The following is a 13,204-nucleotide window of genomic DNA, read 5'->3' as shown; positions in this document are numbered from 1 at the left end:
GGGTCAATAAAAGTAAACCTTTGTCAAAAGTTTATTACAACGGTTAAAATATACCCGTTGTAATATATTTTCACCAAATTTGCGCCAAAATGAAATATGTCAAAAAAATAATTGACAACGGGTAGAGGTACTACACCCGTTGTTGAAAGTATTAACAACGGGTAATTTAAATATAACCATTGTTATTGTTGAACCTCTTTTTTTTTTTTTAAAAATGACTGTAATTCCATTACGGTCAAACTCAGAATAATACATACTCAGTAATAAATGAAGCACCATATACTGCAACATTATTCAACAATTTCAACACCAGCATCCACATCTAATAATAAGATCAAGAAAATAAGACAACACCAGCATGCATACTGTGTCCTGATGAACTATCTCAGGATCGGGGACGTTTCTTGGATGTCATAGTTTCTTCGTTAACCCAAATACCTTCACCATGGTCATCACGCATATAGATGCTTTCAAAGACCTCATGATCGGTGTCAACATCGTCGAAATAAGATACAAAGTGGTAGACGATCCATTCCCTCAAAAACGACATCCGGATCATCATCACCATTATCGGATGGACTACTCCTTCTTTTCCTTATAGATAGTACAACAGACCACTTCTTATCCATAGGATCGGTGACATAGAACACTTGTTTAGCTTGGGATGCCATTATGAAAGGATCATCCTTATTATTGCCAACCTTACCCAGATTGACCAACGTAAATCCCATCTTATCCTTTCGGACACAATGGATGTTGTTATCAACCCAGTTACATCGAAACAAAGGCATTGTGAAATCAATGTAATCTAGTACCAATATTTCTTGAATAACACCATAATAAAGACATTTTCCCCAAATAGGCTTTTTATCTTTTGAAGTAGCAAAGTGCATTGCCTCAAATTCAGAACTCACACCACTATTTTGCATTGTGCTCACCTCATCTTGCTCGCGGGTGTAAAAAGTATATCCATTAATGGCAAAACTGTTGTAAAAGGTGACCCTGGCATTTGGACCTAAACCAAGACGTAGTAACCTAGGAGAGATGTCATCACCAGTTTGATCAAGATACCGTAAGACAATATTCCTAAACCACACTGGAAACGTCTTCGTATGCTCGTTCGCAATCCACTTCTCGGTCTTGTTTTGGTGATCGTATTTGAGCTCATCTTTGTGTTGTTGAATATAAGGTTGCACCTCATCTTCGTTGTTTAGCACATACATGTGTGCTAAATGCAACATTTCACGTGTCACAATTTTTTCAACCCGGCCCCTAATGGCTTTTCCGGTCATCCAGTCACTATGACGATTCTTAGGAACGCCAATCAACTCCTCAGGGGAGAGATGAGCGTAACAATATGAAAGAGCTTCGTCTAAAATAGCGCGTTCAAAGAATACAACCTTCCGGACGATACCGATTAGATGTATAGTCCTTTTAGACTTTCATCAATCTTTCGAAAGGATACTGGTATCTCAAGTACATGGGCCCAAGGTACAAAATCTCCCTAACCAAGTGAATGGTCAGATGAATCATGATAGTGAAGAAAGAGGGTGGAAAATACATTTCCAACTGACAAAGAGAGGTTACAACGAGGTCCTGCAATGAATCCGCGTCATCGGGATCGATGACTTTCTCGCATATGGACTGGAAGAAGAGACAGAATCTAGTTATAGCATATCTTACCTTTTCAGGTAAAATGGAACGAATAGCCACAGGTAGTAATTGTTGCATCAAAGTGTGACAATCATGTGACTTTAACCCGGTGAGTTTTAGGTCTTGCATCGACACTAGGCTTTTGATGTTCGACGAATAACCATGTGACACTTTAATTCCATTCAAGCATGCACAGAACTCTTTTCTCTCATTCCGTGAAAGGGTAAAAGCTGCTGGCGGTAAAAATGTACGATTACCTCTCTTCTGTGGTGCCAACTCTAGCCTAATACCCATCATTTTCATATCTTCCCTAGCTGCGGCGTTATCCTTTGTTTTACCAGGAACATTCAGAAGGGTATTGATAATATTATCACAGACATTTTTCTCAATGTGCATGAAATCGAGGCAATGCCTCGACCTCCAGTCAGCCAATATGGAAGTTTATCAAAAAATATGGATCTTTTCTTATACCCACGAGTAGACAATTTAGAGCCGCTCTTCTTCCCATAATCTATCTCAATATGCTTTACTTTCTAATAAACTTCATGCCCACTCAAAATTCTAGGAGGTTGACGAAGTTCTTGTCTTCTATTGAATGCTTTCTGCATCTTGCGATAACAATGGTGATGAGACAAGAAACTCCTATTTCCCATATACACATACTTACGAGAAGATTTCAAGTATTCAGACTCGATATCCTCCCCACACAATGGACAAGCCTCTTTCCCATGAACTGTGTGCCCAGAAAGGTCGCCATAAGCCGGATAGTCAGTTATTGTACACAATAACATCGCTCTCAAATTGAAAGTTTCGTTCTTATATGCATCAAATACTTCTATCCCACTATCCCACAACAATCGCAAATCATCTAGAAGAGGTTCCAAATATACATCTATATCATTTCCAGGTTGTTTAGGGCCGGAAATTAACAACGACAACAACAAATACTTTCTTTTCATGCACACATATGGAGGTAAGTTATAAATAGCCAACACTACTGGCCAAGTACTATGTTGGCTACTCATGTTTCCGTGTGGGTTCATTCCATCGATGGGACAGCGCTAGACGTAAGTTTCTAGGTTCATTGCCGAACTCGGGATACTTAGCGTCGAACGATTTCCATTGCTTACCATCTGCCGAGTGTCTTAGCTTTCCATCATTTATTCTTCCTGTTTCATGCCAAGTTAACATTTTTGCATCATCGGGATTCGCATAAATCCTTATGACTCTTGGTATCAATGGAAAATACCACAACACCTTAGCCGGATCCCTTCCTTATCCTTATAACGCCACTCCAAACATTTAGGGCAATTGGTTAAGTTTTGATATAATTTCCGATACAATATGCAATCATTTGGACATGCATGTATTTTCTCTTATTTCATACCCACTCCTCTTATTAGTTTTTTCGCCTCATATGTCTTAACAGGTAGAACATTACCATCAGGAAGCAACTCCTTTATCAAGGCTAAAAAACTAGTGAAACACGTGTCACTCACCCCATTTGCCCCCTTGATATTATACAACTTCACCACAACCGACATTTTTGTGTACTTACAACCAGGATACAGAGGTGCTTCGGACTCACACAACTTCTCATACATGTTGTTAAGGTCATCCCAATTACTAGTGTCATCACCTACATCTTCAAAAGCAATGGACTCATCATCATTCTCTTCATTATCTATAGACCCAACATTCAACTTCTCTACTTCCAACTCTTCCAACTCAAAAACCTCGGCAAACTCGGGATCATCGATTAGCCTTTCGTGTACCTCAACATCATCTTCTTCAGAGTTATTCTCTTCCTCTAATGATTCCCCATGAAAAATCCAAAGTGTATAGGAACGACTAAATCTCCACTTTTCTAGGTGTATTTTAACGTCCAGAAAAGCCATATAGCTAATATTACCACATCTTTCACAAGGACATGCAATACTAGAAGAACCTTTCAAATTGTTCGAAACGAATTCATAAAATTCAGCTAAACCATCCTTGTAGGTGCGGTCACTCATATTTGCATCAATCATCCAAGTTCGAGTCATTATTCTACATTCGTAATAATAGGCAACTAATTCAGAAAATACAATAATAGGCAAACAAATAAACGAAATTCAGGAAAGCAATTAAGCTAAATTATCAACAAATTAGATAATAACCCAAAAAATCCTATATCTAGTTATAAGCGTTGCTAAGAAACATATATATACCTGATTGATAAACACGATGAGGGAGAGAAGACGTGACAACAGTGACGGAGATGAAGACAGAGAGACGATCAGGGAGGAATGGAGGATGATATAGTAGCAGTATTAGCTTGTGTTTGTGTTTGTAGCGTATAGCAGAATAAAGCAATATGTTGTTCTTAAGATTTTCATAATATTAATAACAACGGTTATTGAGTCTACAACCGTTGTTAAAACGTATTAAAAACGGGTTCTAATATAACCGTTGTGATTACTTTTCACTAATTTGGCGCCAAACCATTAACAACGGTTACAATTTAACCGTTGTTATTAGTTTTTTCATTAACAACGGTTGTTTAAGTATGACCCGTTGTTAAAACCAATAACAAAGGTGAACAACACATAACCGTTGTAATTAAGTTTGGTAAAATTCGCGGAATAAATTCTACAACGTGTTTTGATGATTTTCGTGAATAAGCGTTGTTAAAGGGCCGTTGTGGTTGCCTGTATTTGTAGTAGTGCAACGGTCTTCTTACGACACTTGTAGGAGGAGTGTCAATGTTGTGCAGCTTGACGGTGTAAGTACTTTTCTTACTTTCGATTTTATTTACTTTCATTGATTAGTAGTGATCATAGGAATGATCCCTGGTATCCATTTTAGTAGGTGCCGAGACCCTGGGTAGACTATGCTGGCGCTCCAGCTTTTGTTGATGACGTTCTCCAACCTAGGAGTTCGAGTAGGCTGCTTCTGACGACGCCCATGGGACCTGTGTGGTACCTGGGTGAGCGGTTGGCTCGGCAATGCCTCCATGACGTGTTTGTGGTTTCCATCGATCCTCCACGGACGATGTTTAGGGAGCTTTCGGAGGCTGAGAGGACAAGTGACCTAGCAGGAGTGAGTGGCGATGCTCTTTTCCTTCCCAAGCTCGAGTACTCGGAGTTCGTACGGAGGAGCCTGGCGTACTGGCCGATCGTGGTGAGTATTCTTCTTTCTTGGCTGTTTGAAATGGAAATGATGAATTCTTTTGAACATAGCTTGAAAATGACGAACTGAAGAAATGAATTGAAAGAAAAAGATTGAAAAAGAAATATGAAAGAAAGAAAATGATGAAGAAAGAACGAAAAAAAAACATATGCGAATGAGATCGGTGAATAGTACTCTCATGCTTATCATTATTTCTTATGGGGAGTCCTTCGTGGATGTGAGTGATGTTTTGCCACAATGGCACAGTTCTACATTTTATTTTGAGTAGTGAAGCGGGATGTTTTTCCTATTTGGTTATGGTTGTACTGGCTTGATCGTATCTCCATTTACCCAAGTTCTTCTTGCCCCTTCTTACCCAATAACCTCACCTCACATTATATGTAAGTCCTTGTCGTGTGTCTCGGTCCTAATTGGTTGGTATGCATATGTACGGTTGGTAGAAATTGGTTTCATGTCAGCTGCATGCATGTTCTTATAGGTCAAGTTAGGTGAGTGTCTCTACTTATTTCTATCTCTTAGTAATATACTCACCCTGTGCTTAATTTGTGTGATGAGCGACTGTAGATACCTCATTTCTGCACCTCTCGCAAACCACCCGGTGATGATTGGACAGCATGTTTGCTACGCGGAACGATTTGTGAGAGTTCATAAGTTTATCCGTCAAGTGATTGCTCAAACACTAATGTCTACCTCTTAGTTGTCATCTACGTGCCGATACGGTCGTTTTGACAGTAATTAGAGTACATTTGGAGTCCGGGCCTAAAACCGTCTTCATTTTCTGATAACCGTTAAATCCCGAGTCAGAATGTTCTGGAATGTTCCGGATATTTCCATTCCATATTTTATAAATATTTCATAATCTTTATCCTTTGGTAAACAATTTCCCGTAATATTCACATAAAATATTAAGGAAAACCAAATTATTCCGTCCTACCATAACTTAAACACGGAAATCTTTCTTCCGCAGGAGGAAACCACTTGGGAACAGACGCAGCAGTGTGCGCCTCTTCCAAGAGACGCAGTGGGGCTGCGCGCCTCTTCCCAGTGTCCTTTTCTGCGTAATTTTCGTATCTTTTTCATATCTTTCCGAGATTCACTTCCAAAGACTCTCCGAAACCCTAAATCTTTCACGTGATTAGTATAAATAGGAGCCTTCGCTCCTCATATTTCTCACGCGAGTGTCCGCCCTTCTCTTCTCCCTTTGCATTCTAGACCTTTGTTCTTACTTTTTGGCGTCTACGTGCTTGAACATTCGACCACGTAAGCTCGGATCCTTGTGAGTACTAGCCTCGTTTGTATGACCGACCAATTTGACCAACTCCACAATCAATCAACTTAATTAATCTAATCGTTTTCCTCTTACGAGGGCACTTTCGTTACATTCGCGTCGAGCATCACTAATCGATATCTTAGTCCTTCTCGTTTCGTCAAACATGTAAGTCTGAGGGTGTAAATCTCTCTTTTATTTATTGTTATTTATCTTTTTGTATAATTAATGTAAGGTTTATGTAGAAAATATCAATTAAAACCGATTTCTAAAACCATGCTTTAAAACCTTTTTTTACGGATTTCCAGAAGACAGACTGTCGAGAAAGGACGCAGCAACTGCTGCGCCTCTTCGAAGGAGCGCAGTTCCTGCTGCGCCTCTTCGTGAGGCTGCCGCAGTTCCTGCTTCTTTTCTTCTTCCTCCGTCCTCTGTAATTCATTTGTCTTTTCTTTTGTTTTCGTTTGTTCTTTAATTCTTTGTTACGACATCATCATAATTTCATATGTATACTATCATTCATCATTAACACATCTAATTCATCATAAATCCGACTTAAATCCCAAGTAATCTCATATTTGCGGGTTTTCGTCATTAAATTCAATTCGGGATTTAGAGGTTCAATTCATCAATATTGGGTCTCTGGAATTCATCATTGACATATTTACATCTGTTATTTATCATATCTATCATATATTCGTCATTAATCCGTTGTATTTAACCTAATTAATGGATTTAATTTGTTAACTTGTTAATAATTCTCGTTAATCTTATATTAATTCGTTTAATTCCGTCTCATCCGTGTTTTATTGTTTTATGACCCATCATTCACGTGTAAATAACCTAGTAATCACTTTCATCCGAGTAAATAATTTAATCAATCATTAAATTTACCAACGAGTATTAACAGCACGCAATTCCGGCTTCAGAGCCAGAACTCAGGTTAGGAACAGACGCAGCAACTGCTGCGCCTATTCCAATGGACGCAGCTCTGCTGCGCCTGTTCCGGTTGAATTCTGTCCTTGAACTCCGTTTTGCCTTGACATGGTTTAATTAGCTTACGTATAATTAACTATTATTCGTATTATCACCTTCTGTTTGGTTCGTTAACTTATTCTTTTATTCGTTTTCCCAAATTATCCGTTTTAGAGGTATTTTCGACATAAATCGCCTATCCCAATGTAATTATTGTAATTTTCATTTCTTTATTGTATTTATCATTATTTCTTGTATCATTTGTATGTTTTCACATGTAATTGAACATTAAATCCTACTTTGACATTAATTGTATGCTAATTAATTGTTCACCGACTTAGCCTAATTCTCACATGCTAGGATTAAAACTTGGATGTTGCATTGCATGCATATAATCGACGATATATCAAGTATAGATGATGTCCCTAATCATTAGTAGAGGCCGCTATCGAGGCGGGCGGGATTAGGTGTTCGATCAAAAGAGCTTCCTAATACGTGCCCTCACCCCTTACTCCAGATCTCTGTGAACATCCGTGTTCATTGGCATCCACGAGAGTCATTCTAGACATAGAATGCTAAGGGTAATGATTGCTTGGTGTTCATGTCTCTACTTTGTGTCTTGCCATGGCACGAGGTATTCGAACGGTTCCAATTTCCCATAAAAATTGGTGGCGACTCCAACAAAAATTCAAACGCTTGTTCTCTTCCTCCCAAGCGCCCCCGTGGGCCCCCCGCTGTCCACAGTTTGGCGACTCAGCTGGGGATAATACACTTACATGTAGCCAAGGGTGAAACTTGAATAAGGTTAGGGAATAATTTGTACAAGACAATTGTTGGTTTTCATAACTCGGTCTTCCTAGACCGTTTTATTCGGCCTTCCTAGGCCCAACCCAACCCATTCGACCAATCGTCCCGTCTAAACGGTCCTAATTGTTATTTGGGCCTAAGGATGGATAGCGATTGACGTCATCCATACCATGGTACTTACTCTTGTTTGTATCAAGGGCCTTCACTACTTGAGGAAATGGACTAGGAATCGGCCTTACTCTTGTTTGGTACGAGCCTCTCCACAGACTTCGGGTTTGATGGTTCGGTATAGCAACCCACCCTTTAAACCAAAACCCTTTTAAATGCACTTAGCATCCCGTTATAATGCTTGTATGAATGCTTGTACCTTATGTGATCACCATTTCTAAACAAAACCATGACGATTTTGCAAAAATCAAAACCCTTTTTTTAAAATAAATATTTCGAAATAGGCCATCGATTAGCGCAAAACCCAGTCAAAACTCTGTTCGTTTGTCGAGTCAAAATTCGGGCCACAAGCCCATCTCAAAACCGCACTTCGAGTCCACTCCTACAACTACACTGTAAGTTGACTAGGATACACATTTTCAAAATTCTTGTCCTTTCTTCAAAGCTCACTCAACACAAGTGGCACACACCCACTTTACGAGTCAAAACATTTCTTCGTTTAGCAAGTGTATTAGAATGGTCGATCGTGTTTTGATTCGTCATCGATCTCTTATCCAGTTTTCAAGATGCCTGGATCCAGCGAAACAAACCTCCACCAACTTCAAGATGGTAATAATCAAATCCTAGCCGCGCTAGCCCAAATCCAAATTACCCAAGACCAAGTCCATGATCGCCTTGAGACCATCGAGGGCCGGATCTATGCCGTAGAGGGAAGGTTGCCTCCCCATGAAAGTGAAGTAATAGGTGACTCCGCGGATGAATCCAGGGATGAAAATCCTCCCATGGGACTAACTGTAGCCGAGAAAAAACTCCAATACTTAGAGGAGCAATTGATGTACCTTAAGGGGGATGACATTTATAGGGAGAATAATCGCAAGTGTGAAGCTGTCAATTCCAAATTGCCAACCAACTTCAATATGACGGATATCCCTAAATTCAAGGGGCACGAGAACCCTTTGAACCACATCCGTGCCTTCAAGGATTACATGTCTATCAAAGGCATCAAACCCGAGATGTTCTTAAGGATCTTTCCTTCATCTGTCGATACCATCCCGAAGCAATGGTTCTACTCCTTAGAACACAAGAAGGTCGCTACTTGGGAAGATGCCGCAATTGAGTTTGCTAAACAATACGCGGATAATGCCGAGATCCAAGTCAACATGCGCACTCTAGAGGTTCTTACCCAAAATGACAAAGAAGGATTCACCGACTTCCTAAGTAGGTGGAGGAAGACTAGTACCCAACTAGTTGAATGCCCGGATGAGGCTACCCTTGTGGAGAAGTTTGTGGACAATCTCAAACCCATCTACGCCAATCATTTGAGATACCAAAATATCAAAACTTTCAAGGACTTAACCGTACTAGGGACAAGGATTGAAGATGACATCCGTAAAGGACTCTTGTCCAAAACGGTAGGTCGAGGATATCAAGGCTCAACAATTCGTTCATACGGCTCCACTAGCAAGGCCGATGAAGTTAACCTTCTCGAGCCATCCAAGAAAAGTACCCCACCGAGGAAATTCACAAATCTTGGGGACACTTACTCCAACGCTCTAAAAAGGTTAATGAAGCAAGGCAAACTCCAACCCATTGGACCTACTCCCGAACCCGAAAGGAAATCCAAATTCTGGGACGAGAACTCGTATTGTGAATACCATAGGGGCAAGGGGCACGACACAGAAAAAATGCTACAAGTTGAAAAATGTGCTTCAAGACATGATTGAAGATGGTCGATTACCAATACCGCCGGGAGGTAAACCCAACAACACTCAGAATCCTCTTGGAGTTCTAGTGATTACAAGTGACGAATCTACCTTAGATTGTTCACACCTCATTTCTCCAGTTGAAGATGAAATCCATGCAATCGAGAATGAAGGGTTCTACTCTACTATCTCCCCTACCATTTCCGACTTCATCACATGGGCAAGAAGTGTGGATAGGCAAGTGTGGGAATTAGGAAATGTGGTGACAACTTTACGCGATCCCAACGCAACACCCAAGGAACATATGCCAATAATCTTCTCTCAAAACGCTACTATGCAAGAAATAGTCGCCGTGGTCGATAAACTAGTCAACCAAATCATACGACTAGAAGATGAAATCGTGAGAATGAGGAAACTAGCTACAATCAATGGAGTTTAGGCCGACGATGACGAGGACGAGTACCTCATTGAGAACTCCCTAGTCAAGGAAATAGTCAAAAATGGTGAAGACCAAGATGTGGACCACCTAACTCGTTCGGGACGTCCATATCAAAGCACTACTCATAATGGTCCAACCAACGTTGTCACACCAAATGATAACGAAGAGAACTCCACTGACCATTTGCTCAAGCAATTACAGAAGACAAAGGCTGATCTTTCAGTCTGGTAATTAATAGCAAGCTCATTCCCACATCGCCAAGCTTTACTGCAAGCTTTGGCCAAACTAAATGTAGCACATAACTCGACACCCGAAGATGTAGTCAACTTGGTCTTCCAAGAGTCACCAAAGCTAAGTAATCCTATTACTTTCTCAGACGAAGATTTGCCACCTTTTGGCGCTAGTCACAATCTAGCTCTTTACATCACTGTAATTTGTCTAAAGAAAAACGTGCCAATGACCTTGGTAGATGATGGCTCCGCGGTCAACGTCATACCCCTCAAAACGGCATACAAATTAGGCATGAAAGAGTCGGATTGGACCCCTACCAATCAAGGTGTGCGTGCATATGATGGTACACGACGAAAGGTGGTAGGACTTCTTAACCTAACCATAGCCACATGGCCAATTGAGCGAAAGGTTAATTTCCAAATAGTGGACATCGAAGCTTCCTTCAACATACTTCTAGGAAGACCTTGGATTCACGCTTCCAAAGCGGTAACATCCACCCCTCATCAAAAGATCAAGATCCCACTAAATGGCAAAGTGGTGACGATCACTTCATCACCCATCAAGGCAATAATCGAAAAGCAGTCGAACAATCAAGTCCTTGCAGATCCCGTATACGAACTTGGGGGCTTCCAAAGCATAAGTGTCATAGAAAGCTAATTGGCACCCTTATACTATGATCCCTACTCCAACTTGGTGGTCAACCACATGCTCAAAACCCAGGGATACTTCCCTGGAATGCCTTTGAACCCTACCCGAAGAAACACCTTCGCACCATATAAGGAAGGCAACTAAAAAAGGATACCACTTGGACTAGGGTACAAACCCAATAAAGAAGAGGTTCTCGAGATGCTTGCTCAAGTCCAAAACCGTAAGCATGTAGGAGTCCAAATGCGACCCTATCTCCCTACCCTAAACGGGTACTTTCTCGAAGAAGGAAGTCTAGAACTCTTTCACGAATTTCCCGAGCCTTGGCATTATCTCGAAAGGAAGCTAGCCGGAATCGAGATCTTTCACGATTGCTACTTCATCCCTCCAGAAACGGTTCCTACCGTCAAAACCCGTCAAGCACCTTGCTTAGACGAACAAGCTGTTAGCCTATTGTTTGGAGAAGATCGATTTGTTAGTGCCGCGCAGGATGAGATCATTACCATGATAATTCAAGACGATCGTTTCAACCCCACCGCGTTAATCACAGAAACCAACGCAAGTCAGTAGAAAGGATGGAGAAAATCAATCAAGTGGACCAACAATCAAGGAAGAGTATTCAAGCTCACCACTGGAGAAGGAGAGATGTTCAAAGGAGAACCAGAAGACGATGAGTTCGAGTCGGAGTCGGAGTCAGAGTCGGAGTCTAGAGAAGTCATTAGAGAGTCTCCTCCTGTCGTCATCCCCACTCCCTTTGTTTCTCCTATCTTAGCCTCGAGTAGTCACAGTAGTTCGGGAAATGTCCCAACCACTGTCCCTTTGCCGCCACTGACCATGGATCAGTTGGCTTCTTTGTTTCAACTTTACTCAAACTTTAATATGAATAAATCAGGTTCTGCTTACTCTTTGTGTTATCTTGAGTGCAATTCTATTTACGATGATACCGAGGATGACCAAGACCCAGACTCGATCGAAATACCTCCTTAAGTAGCCAAAGAAATACTACAGGAAGGGGAAGGGGGACCAGTAATAGAGGACACCGAACCCATCAATGTAGGAACCGAACTAGAACCCCAAGAACTTAGGATAGGGACTACCTTGAGCTCTACCGAAAGGGCCGATTTCATAGACCTCCTAAACGAGTTCAAAGACGTTTTCGCTTGGTCCTACAAAGACATGCCAGGAATCGACAGGGATATCGCCGAACACAGAATCCCGATTAAGCCAGGTTTCAAACCTGTAAAACAGAAGCTTCGACGAATGAGAACAGAATGGGCTCTCAAGATTAAGGAAGAAGTGGACAAGCAATTCAAAGCCGGGTTCATCAAAGTTTCCGAGTATTCTGACTGGGTAGCCAACATAGTACCCGTACCCAAAAAGGATGGGAGAATCCGTGTTTGTGTTGATTTTAGAGACTTAAACAAAGCAAGCCCTAAAGATGACTTCCCTCTGCCACACATCGATATATTGGTGGACAATACTGCAGACCACGCGTTACTATCCTTCATGGATGGGTATGCGGGTTATAACCAAATTAAGATGGCCATAGAAGACATGTATAAGACCGCCTTTATCACTCAATGGGGAACCTACTGCTATACGGTCATGCCATTTGGATTGATCAACGCCGGAGCTACATAGCAACGCACCGCAACTACACTCTTACATGACATGATGCACAAAGAAGTTGAGGTATACGTAGACGACATGATTGTCAAATCCAAGGATAGAGAAGGGCATATTGCGAACCTTCGCAAATTTTTTGCAAGGCTACGAAAATACAACATGAGGCTCAATCCTCATAAATGTACGTTCGGAGTAACATCTGGCAAACTCCTGGGATACGTCGTTAGCCAACGAGGCATAGAAATAGACCCTTCCAAGATCAAGGCTCTGATCGAAATGCCACAACCTCAAACAGAAAAAAAGTCGAGGGATTCACCGGGAAAAGTGCAATATATAAGTCGATTCATATCGAAACTCACCATGATTTGCGAGCCTATCTTCAAGAAACTCAAGAAAACAGACCACACCATGTGGGATGATGATTGTCAGAAGGCGTTTGACCGAATCAAAGAGATATTGGCTAAACCACCAGTGCTCATGCCACCTCAACGAGATCAACCTCTTGGTTTATATCTCATGGCA

This window comes from Silene latifolia, unplaced genomic scaffold, assembly GCF_048544455.1.
Source record: "Silene latifolia isolate original U9 population unplaced genomic scaffold, ASM4854445v1 scaffold_167, whole genome shotgun sequence".
NCBI classification, from domain to species: Eukaryota; Viridiplantae; Streptophyta; class Magnoliopsida; order Caryophyllales; family Caryophyllaceae; genus Silene; species Silene latifolia.
The sequence above is the reverse complement of the archived record's forward strand: the minus strand, read 5'-3'. Positions refer to the sequence as shown.